Here is an 11,171-nt window from a genome sequence, read left to right on the forward strand (position 1 = left end):
CTCCACAGGTGTAGAACTCCCCCTGGTGGTGAAGGGGGGGAAAGGGTTGTGTCTGGGTCCCTGGTGATGGTTGGTCCCGGGAAGTGCACCCCTGGTGGCCCTCCGTGGTAGTGCTGGTGAAAGTTTGCTGATTGCTCCCTACTTTTAACTTGTTTTCCAGGGCAAAGCTACAGAGAAAAGCAAGTCGCCCCACAGTGCCAAGAAGAAATGCCCCTCATGTAAAATCACAATGGGGGAATCTTGGTCTAAACCCCTTTGCAGGGATTGTATAGAGGGGCTAGTAAGGGAGCAATCTGGAGAACAGTCTTCAGATTTAGCAGCATCCGTGAAAGAACTTTCCAATACGGTGCAGACTTTTAAGACATTATTTGCCAGTCTTCAGTTGCCACAGCCGCAGGTTGTTTCTCCACCAGCACAGCAGAGTGTTCCTCAGGCCTTAATGGATGCTCCCTCGGGAAGTGGAGAGAATCCAGGAGGTGCCAGATTCGAGGTTGAGGAAGAGCCTGATAGCGGGTCCTCAGATCCCCAGGGGGAATCAGAGGGAGAGGAGGCGGAAGGGGAATCCACAAGATCCTCTCGCTACAAGCTTTCCCTGGAGGAGGTGGAGGAGCTCCTAGGAGCCATTCATACCACCCTAGGAATCCAGGAGGAAAGGAAAAAACTTTCACTCCATGACCAGATGTACAAGGGACTAGGGGAACATAAAAGGAAGGTGTTCCCGGTCCATGAGGTCTTAGTTGACGCCATCAAAAAGGAGTGGCAAGACCCCGAAAGGAAGCCTTTCCTTTCAAAGGCACTTAAGCGTAGGTTCCCCTTTGCAGAAGAGGAGGCGCTGGTATGGAACAAATCGCCTAAGCTAGACGCAGCCTTTTCGCAGGTCTCCAGGCACACTGACCTGGCCTTTGAGGACATGGGGGCACTCCCAGATCCCATGGATAAGAGGATAGATTCCCTCCTGAAAAAATCCTGGGACTCTTCCATAGGGAACCTCAAACCTGCCATGGCGTCCACGGTGGTGGCACGAAACATGGAGTATTGGCTAACGCAAATTAAGGCGCATATAGAGGCGGGCACGCCTAAGGAAACAATCCTTTCGTCTTTTCCCATGCTCCTTAAAGGAATAGCTTACCTGGCAGATGCGTCAGCTGAATCGGTGCGTATGTCTGCAAGATCAGCCGCATTGTCCAATTCGGCAAGAAGAGCCCTATGGCTTAAAACATGGCAGGGAGATACCGCATCCAAGGTTAAGCTCTGCGGCATTCCTCTCACGGGAGACTTGCTTTTCGGGCCAGGTCTGGAAGCTGTATTGGATAGAACGGCTGACAGAAAAAAGGCATTTCCTTTTAAAAGAAAACCGGCAGAGACTAAAAGAAAGTCTCGGCCGTGGAAGAAGTTGGACCCCCCAAAATCTGATCAACAGAAAAAGGGGTGGGGACAAAAAGGGAAGGGGCGTGGGGGGGCTATTTTTCGCCCTCCTGAACAGCCCAAAAAGACAAAGTGACAGAATAAGGGTGGGAGGAAGACTGGGGGCCTTCCTGCCACAGTGGGAGATGATCACCTCCAACAATTTTATTTTGGAAGTCATAAGAAGAGGGTACAGGTTGGAGTTTGCAGAACCTCCACCATGCAGACTCCTCGTAACCACGCTTCCGAAATGTGCAGAGAGGTCAGCGGCTCTCCTTTCCTCCCTCCAGGAGTTGGAGGAACAGGAGGTGGTAGTTCGAGTGCCAGAAGGAGAGACGGGCAGAGGCTTTTACTCCCACATTTTTGTGGTGCGCAAACCCTCGGGGAAGTTCAGGCTCATCCTGAACCTGAAGCCTCTGAACGTCTCTCTCACCTACAGGAGGTTCCGAATGGACTCTATCTATTCGGTAAAGACACTTCTTCCTCCAAACTGCTTTATGGCATCGATAGACTTGAGGGATGCCTACCTGCACATTCCCATTGCAGATCAGTGTCAAAGGTTCCTCAGGCTGGCAATAAATACCAGAGAAGGGACCTTTCACTGGCAGTTCAGGGCCCTTCCCTTCGGACTATCCTCTTCCCCCCGCATCTTCACCAAAGTCATGGTAGAAGTCTTGGCTTTCCTACGGATCAGGGGCATTTCTGTGATCGCTTATTTAGACGATCTACTACTTTTTGCCCCTTCCGCGGAACAACTGTCGCTGGACCTGCAGTTGACAAAGAACATCTTAGAGGGTCTAGGTTGGCTCTTAAATCTGGAGAAGTCCAATCTGACTCCTTCGCAAAAAGTAATCTTTTTAGGTTACCTGTTGGACTCAACAAAACAAAAGGTCTTCCTGCCTATGGAGAAGATCCAGAAGGTAGACAGGGCAATGTCGTTACTCCAGGGCAGCCAACAAATATCAGTAAGAAAGGCTATGTCAGCCTTGGGGTTACTGACGGCAGCACTTCCAGCAGTCCAGTGGGCAGGACTACACTTTCGCCCCTTGCAACTATTTATCCTGAGCATTTGGGACCACAGTCAGGAATCTTTGGATTCCCTGATAACTGTACCGGACCAGGTCAAGAGATCCCTATGGTGGTGGCGGAAAGAAGCCAATCTCTCTCAGGGTCTGGAATGGGTTCTGCCGGTGTCCAGATGCGTCACGACCGATGCGAGTGGCATGGGTTGGGGGGCGCATATGGGGGACCGGGTGGCTCAGGGAGGCTGGCGGAAGGAGGACGCAGGAAGATCCTCCAACTGGAGGGAGCTGAAGGCAGTAGCCTTGGCACTCAAAACTTTTCAAAAGGAACTTCAGGGACAGCATGTGAGAGTCCGGTCGGACAACTCCTCAGCTGTAGCCTACATAAACAGGCAGGGGGGTACCAGGAGCAGACCTCTGTGGACCCTGGTAGAAAGCATTCTCAGATGGGCCGAATTAAACGTCCTATCCCTCTCGGCAGTGCATCTGAAAGGAGATCAAAATCTGGTGGCGGATTACCTCAGCAGGAAACGGCTGAGGGAAGGCGACTGGGTTCTGAATCAGGGGGTTTTCGAAGCAATATCCCAGAAGTGGGGGAGGCCATGCATAGACCTCTTTGCCTCGAGAGAAAACAGGAAGGTGCATCTCTTCTTCTCCCTAAACAGGTGGGATGGAGCTCTAGGGATAGACGCACTGGCTCAGAGTTGGGCTTTCGACAGGTGTTATGCCTTCCCCCCACCTGTACTAATCCCAGCCGTCCTAAGAAAATTCCAACTGGAAAACACAACTCTCATTCTTATTGCGCCACATTGGCCCAGGAGGCCTTGGTTCTCATCCTGAGAAGTCTGGCAGCGGAACCCCCCTGGCTTTTGCCAGTTCAGGAGAATCTCCTTTCCCAGGGGCCAATCTGTTGTCCCCAGGTGGGGAGATGGAGCCTCGCGGCTTGGCTACTGAGGAAGATCTGTTGAAGAACAGAGGGTTCTCAGATAGCTTGGTAAAGACCCTCCTTAACTGCAGGAAAAAAGAAACCCAGGTCATCTACCAAAAAACATGGAGGCGTTTTAATAGCTGGTGTACAGAAACTTCTTTTGATACTCACAGCTCTATAGCGGTCTTAGAGTTCCTGCAGGCAGGGGCGGACAAGGGGTTAGCCCTTGGCACCCTGAAAGGGCAGGTTTCTGCTTTGAGTGTGTTTCTGGAGAAACAACTAGCCTCCGATCCTTGGGTCATTAGATTCTTTAAAGCATTGAGTAGGCAGAGACCTCTGAAGGTCCCCCCCTTCCCAATGTGGGATCTTTCCTTGGTCCTACAAGCACTTACAGGGGAACCCTTTGAGCCATTGGAGACGTGTACACTAAAATGGATTAGCCTCAAAACGGTGTTTTTGGTGGCAATCACTACATCAAGAAGAGTAAGTGAACTCGAGGCCCTCTCCATTAGGGCCCCCTTTTTTCAGGTATTCCCGGACAGGGTAATTTTTAAGGCCGATCCGGCCTTCTTACCGAAAGTAGCCTCGGTTTTTCATAGAGGCCAGGAAATTGTTTTGCCCACCTTTTGTTTGAATCCTGTGAGGGAACAGGAACATAGGTTTCATAAACTAGATGTAAGAAGGTGTGTCCTGCAATACTTGGAGGATACAAAACCATTTAGAAAATCTGATTCCTTTTTTGTGTTATTTTCAGGAACCAGGAAGGGAGGCAAAGCCTCGAGGCGCACTTTAGCTAGGTGGCTAAGGTTAGCTATCAGTCAGGCTTATATATTTAGCGGGTTAGAAGCCCCTAAGGGTATCAGGGCACACTCCACAAGGGCAGTGGCGACCTCTCAGGCCGAGTGGGCTGGTGCGTCTCCGGAGCAGATCTGTAGAGCGGCAACGTGGTCTAGATTCGACACGTTCGTGAAACACTACAGATTGGACCTTCTGTCAGCAAAAGACCAGGCTTTTGGGCGTAAGGTTCTGCAGGCAGTAGTCCCACCCTAAGGTAAGGTGCTCGCTTATCCTCTCTATGGTGCTGTCCTGAAAGACGGAAATGGGAAAATCGGAGTTACTTACCGGTAACGTCCTTTTCCAGGAGTCTTTCAGGACAGCACAGTTACCCACCCTACTGTAGGGATATTCGTGATGGAGTTCATCGCAGAAGAACGTCAGGTAAGATCAAAGTTATTATGACGTGTTCTTGTGTCTCCCCAGCTAACCGGAGGTCCTCTTGAAGAACTGAGGGGCCGGGGGAGAGCGGTGAGGTTTAAAGCTTTAAGTTGAAGGCGGTGTTTCCTCAGAAGGGGAGGAGCCAAGGTCTCTCTATGGTGCTGTCCTGAAAGACTCCTGGAAAAGGACGTTACCGGTAAGTAACTCCGATTTTTCACACAAATAGAGCTTTCTTTTGGTGGTATTTGATTACCACTGGGGTTTTTCAATTTTTTTATTTTTTTTTATAGAAACGAAAATAATATGAATTTTTTTTTAAAAAAAAACAACAACATTCTTCTTATTTGCAAAATTTTATAAAAGAAACTAAATAATTTTTCTTTATAAATTTAGGCCAAAATGTATTCTGCTGCAAAAAAATAACCCAAAATCGTTGTATATTATTTAGTCTGTGTGAATGTTAGAGTCTAAAAACTATGTTATATATTTAAAAATTGATCAGTCCTGATGTACTGACAGCCTATCAAATTTCTTAAAGCCCTAAAGTGCCGGGGGAGTACAAATACCCCTCAGTTTACCCCTTTTTGGAAAGTAGATCTGAGGTATTTAGTAAGAAGCAAGTTTTTTTTGAAGTTGTCTTTTTTTTTTTTTTTTTTTTTTGCAAAATGAATAAAACATTTTTTTTTTTTTTCATAATTAGTTTTTTTTTTTGTATATACTGTCACTAGTGCAGTGCAGCGTCATATTATGACTGATTGTAGCCGTGATCATCAGGGATACTGACTGACAGTATGTAAAAATAAATAACTAATTACATAAATAAATACTCTAAAAGTATGTTAAAAAAAAAAAATAAGCTTTAAGAAAAATCTTAATAGGGAAAAAAAAGTTTAAAAAATGTAATCGCTTTTCATTCAATTTTTTAAGATTATTTTTCAGAATAGATATTTTTTTCAAGATGTAAAAAAAAAAAAAAAATCTTTAATTTTTTTGTTAAAAGATGGAATAAAATTTTTTTTTTAATTTTTTTTCTTTCAAGATTTTTTTTTCAAGATTATTTTTTATTTAAATGTATTTATTTATTTTTACATACGGTCATCAGTAGTTCAGTGTCACCATAGTAACACTGTACTACTCTGGGAGAGTGATCAGGTTTTTTTCTTTTTTCCCCTACTATTATTGCTTATTTGCTTACCATTGTAAGTTCACAAAAAATGTTACAGGAGGAGATGGAACCACTCAGACTTTCCAAGAAGACGGGAACAGATTCAGCAATTGGATAATGGATCTTGCTGCTGGAATCCTTTAAGCCCGACTCCGGGATACATTTCACCTCCCACCCTCTGTCTGATCGCTGGATCAAAAAAGACCCCATCTAACTGCCCTTTAACTATGGTCACGTTTTTCAGTAAGCCTGAGTCTTACCTTTATGGCTACTACTTGGTTCCTTCAGTGCCTTCATGACCTGAACACGTCCTATTGGATGTCCAGGGGTTGGGGGTACTTTCAGGATCCAGAAGAGGGCTGATGTCATTACAGGGAGACTGGGAATCTTGTGCTTCATCTCGCTGCTGGGACCAGGAGGGGGACTTTGAGTTTAGCTGGCTTCACAAAGTGGGAGAAGAAAAGCCTATTAGGATGGGTCAGAGCAGGGGTGTCAAACTCAACTATCAGCATTATGGTTGCCCTCAAAGGGCCGGTTGTATCTACAAGACTAGATAACCAGAGCACCCCACCCTCCCTTATATCACATCATGGGAAGAAGCTGTGAAGTGCAGGGTCTGTAGGAGGGCTGGGGTCTTCTGAATCCCGCGGGGGGGTTGGGGCTGGCGCAGGATCCGTAGGAGGAGTTCTGTCTCCTCTGCTGAAAACAATGTGGGGTCGGAGATGGGGGGGGGGGTGACACAGCTGCAGTAGAGATGCAAGGGCCACGTGAAATGGCCCGCCGGGCCAGATTTGGCCCGTGGGCCTTGTGTTTGATACAGGTGGGTTAGAAGTAAGTGTGAGGGAGGGGTTTCGAAAAATAGTTTTAGCTTGGATTTGGCCTTTAAGAAAGGTCTCAAATCAAGCTGTTACCTGTAAAGAAGAGATGGAATACCTACCTCCCCTGCTCCATGCACTGCTGAACTCTGCTCTGATCACTAGAAATGGTCCCCTGAAGTCCATTTCAGGGAGTGTCAATCTCCTGTGTCCTACACAGCATTTGGTGGTTCATCCTGTTCACCTCCACGTAGATAGCGTCTCCTGAAGTGATATGGAGCTCAGAAGGAGGAACCAGTAAGAAGTTAGGTCGGCAACAAGGCCACTTTAGGAAGCTAGCAGAATGTTTATCTTCAATTAGAAGTTATCATTATAAAAAAGTATCTGTTGAACTTTTTTTTAACACCACTAAATGGCCATTCTTGTAACTCCTGTTGGACGTGACTCCACTGACGCATTACACCTTGCCCATCGGGGCCTAATAGGGATCCCTGATTGAGGGTGAAATGTGTCAGCCAGGAGTTGTGTCCAGTGTGCATAACAAAGTATGAATGGCCATGTAGAAATTATGATAATAATGTTTATTGGAACCAAACAAAAAAACACAACAATGTATGGTCTGAACCTTTGTTCATGAAGAAGTGGATCTCATATTGGGTCTGGCACTAGACATGTGCAAATTTGTTTCGTTTTGTATATATTAGTTATGTTTCGGAATTCGTTTTGTTTAATTTCATTTAGCTTATAAATTTTCTAACGAATTCCAAATTTTAGGAACGATTCGAATTCTGATCGGTCAAAACATGATTGACCGATTTGAATTCTGTGTGAAGAATAGCTGGTTGTTAAAGAATGGACCAGGAAGCCGGCCGCCGTGTCCTTAACAACCGAGGACTCATCAGATGTCAATGGACTTCCCCGTTGAAATGTAAACCAAAGAATGACGGCAATAGAAAAGTCTGAAAAAAAAAACAGCGTGGGGTCCCCCCTCCGATCCATACCAGGCCCTTTGTGGTCTAGCATGAATTCTAAGGGGAAACCCATGCCAACATTTTTTAAAAAACAGCATGGGGTCCCCCCCAAAATCTATACCAGACCTCAGCGTGCATCCTGGCAGACCAAGAAAAGGGGGGGGGGACAAGCGAGGCCCCCCCCCGAAGCATAACAGACCATATACCCTCAACCTGGGAGGGGTGCTTCGGGACGGGGCCCCCCACCCCAAAACGCCTTGTCCCCATGTTGATGAGGACAAGGGCCTCTTCCCCACAACCCTGGCCGGTGGTTGTGGGAGTCTGTGGGTAGGGGGTTTATCGAAATCTGTAAACCTCCTTTAAAAAGGGGCCCCAGATCCCCCCCCCCATGTGAATGAGTATGGGGTACATTGTACCCCTATTCATTCACCAAAAAAGTGGCAAAAGTGAATAAAGACAGTACGAGTTTTTGACAATTCCTTTATTAAAAAATAAAAAACAATGTCCCCGATGTAGTCCGATCCTCAATCATGCCGCCCGCTGAACCCGGAAAAAAGAAACCCCTCCGGTCTTGTCGAGGGCTCTCCACCGACTGCCTGCTCCTCTGTCTGACATTTCTTAAATAGGCAAGGGGCAGAGTCGCCCGATTACATCAGCGGGTGACCGCGCCCCCTTGTGGCGTCACATAATTTTTTGACCAATCCCAATTCGAATTGTTTCGAAAATTTGGAATGCGTTCAAAATTAGTAACAAAGTTAGTTACCATTTCATTCGGAAATTCGGATACATCTAAGGACCAGTAAGCCGCAACATATTACATTTTTGTTTTGGGGTTTAGATACCTGTTAGGTTCAACTCCAGTCAATTTGCATAGCTGTTCATCCGTCGAAACTGCATTGTGTGCGAAGAGGACAAAATCGAATGTTCTCAGGCTTCTATTCTCCACAGATCGAATGTGTGAATGGGGAAAATGGCGCATTCAGTCCACCAGATGGAGCTGAGGACTATACATATTTCTTATGATAGTTAATGCCAGCTAGTGCAGCGACTATAGCCTGAGAACATACGACTTGTCCCCATTTACACGTAACAAACGGACTGTATGGAGAAGCGGTGCTGTCACCCTAGGATGGGAACTACAGAACACCCCCTTTCTCTATAATATAGTGGGGAAAGGTTCTGTAGTCCTCAGAGAGAACTGGGAACAATGTAACTGATAACAGGCCGAGTGGGCAGCAAGTTTACAAGGTTACTGGCAAAATCAACAGGTATTTACAGATATAACAGAATCTCTTCCTGGCCAGGTAAGGCGTATGTTCGGGAGCAAGGAGGGGGGCCTTAATGCCCACATGCTGTATATATGATCCATGGTGGCTGAGGATTCTGTACAAGCTTCAAGTCCACTCCCAGTGACCCTTTGAGGTGATGTTTGGATTCTGGCCACAGTGGAACTCACCAGTGAACTTCCTGTTCGTATTTTCTGGAGAGCGTGGAAACGTTCTTTACAGTTTTTCTCATCCAATGATGAACCATTCAGTTGCACAGCCAGTATACCCTCCCCCTCCCCCACCAAAACATTAAAAGGGACCTCTTCATAAAAGGCCACAGTCCTCCTTCCCACCATACACGTTTCTGGAATGAGCTCACAAGATACCGAGTGCTGCAGAGACCGCCGGCTGGATACATGCCTGACCAAGGGGTCTTGTGTGGCTCCCAAATGTCGCACTACACAGATTTGTGATGTGATCTGTCTTGAATAAAAAACGCTTTTATGAAATTGATGATCCTTGGTGTGCTGGCGAATATCTTCTTCTCATATATACTATTCATAAAAGGGTGAGGAACACCAAAACCTCACTGAGCATTGGATCTGCTCCTCTTCACCTACAGTACAAGTCACAACTACTCCACCTATGGGGGCCGTGTATAAAACATTTGTATGGGAACCTCACATGTCTGCCGTATTGTATGTCTTATAATTATCTCCTGTGATCCTCAGCTCCATCTAGTGGTCATAATGTGAAGTTTTATTATTTAGGTGTTTCAGGAAAATACCACATTATGGCCTTTAGGTGGAGCTGAGGATCACAGGAGATAATTCTATTCTTATTCCTATTCTATTCCATTCTCTTCGTATTCTATTCTCTTCTTATGAATAAGAAAATAATATATTCTCTTCTAATTCTATTCCATTCTACTTCTATTCTATTCCATTCTTATTTCTATTCTCTTCTTATTTTTTTATATTCTAATTTCTATTCTATTCTATTCCATTCTTATGGTATTCTTATTTTATTCTCTTACTTCTATACTATTCTTATTCTAATATTTTTTTATTCTACTTATATTCCTATTACTGTTCTATTCGTATTCTATTCTATTCTATTCTTAATCCTTTATATTCTTATTCTTTTATTTTCTTGTTCTAATTCTATTCTATTCTTAATTATATTCTTATTCTATTCTTATTACTATTCTATTCTCTTCTTCTATTATTATTCCATTCGATTCCCTTCTTATTCTAATCTTGTCTTATTCATATTCTATTCCTATTCCATTCTTATTCTATTCCATTCTTATTCTATTCTTATTTTGATTCAATTCTATTCTATTATTTTCTTCTTCTAATTTTATTATATTCTTATTACTATTCTATTCTCTTTTTATTCTATTCATATTCCAATCTATTATTATTCCATTCCCTTCTTATTCTATTTTTGTCTTATTCATATTGTATTGTATTCTATTTTATTCTCTTATTTCTATTCTATTCCTAATCTATTTGTATTCTATTCCACTCTCATTCTATTTTATTCTTATCCCAATTCTATTCTTATTCCTAGTTTATTTTTATCCCTATTCTATTCTTATTCCTATTCTCTTCTTATTTATATTCTCTTTTTATTTCTGTTCTATTCCTATTTCTAATCCAGTCTCATTCTATTTTATTCTTATTCTAATTCTATTCTTATTTAATTCTCTTTTTATTATATTCTATTCTTATACCTAATCCATTCCAATTAAATTCTCTTCTTATTCTATTCTATTTTATTCTTTTCTATTCTCTTCTTATTCTATTCTATTGCTATTCTATTTCTTATACCTATTCTATTCTAATTCAATTCTCTTCTTATTCCATTCTATTTTATTCGTTTCTCTTCTTATTCTATTCTATTGCCATTCTATTCTTATACCTATTCTATTCTAATTTTTATTCTGTTCTTATTTCTTAGTCTTATTCTATTCTTATATATAATGGGGTGCTTGTGCGAATGGTTAAGACATCTGCACAGCGAATGATGCAAGTTAATGCAATGAATACATCATTAGGTCTATTTTTTAAATCAACATCTTGAAGTCACTTTACAGCAGAACACAGACTGTGAGGGGAAGCAGCAGCACAAGGAGCCAACCAGTTTTATGTCTTCATGTGCTAATAAGAAACATGCTGAGAGGAGGAGATAACCAGCTCATCGGTTTGCTGCTTCTTTCACAGTCCAATCAGTGCTGGCGGAGGGACAAGACACATAAGTGCTACTTAATTGCAGTAGAGAAAAAGCAAGTCTGCTCTGCTAGACAGGGCTGTTTGGCAAAGCTGTGTAAATTTCAGAACTGGATGGACAGAAATACAAATCCTTTGTCAGGTAAAAC

General features: G+C 43.7%; 1 protein-coding gene across 1 annotated transcript in view; it reads left to right on the plus strand.

Annotated features, from left to right (window-relative positions):
- The window catches only part of LOC141106779 (uncharacterized), a 99,518-nt gene that overhangs the window by 46,127 nt on the left and 42,220 nt on the right, over window positions 1–11,171 (plus strand). The window lies entirely within an intron of this gene.

This window comes from Aquarana catesbeiana, linkage group LG08 (genome assembly GCF_042186555.1).
Source record: "Aquarana catesbeiana isolate 2022-GZ linkage group LG08, ASM4218655v1, whole genome shotgun sequence".
NCBI lineage: Eukaryota > Metazoa > Chordata > Amphibia > Anura > Ranidae > Aquarana > Aquarana catesbeiana.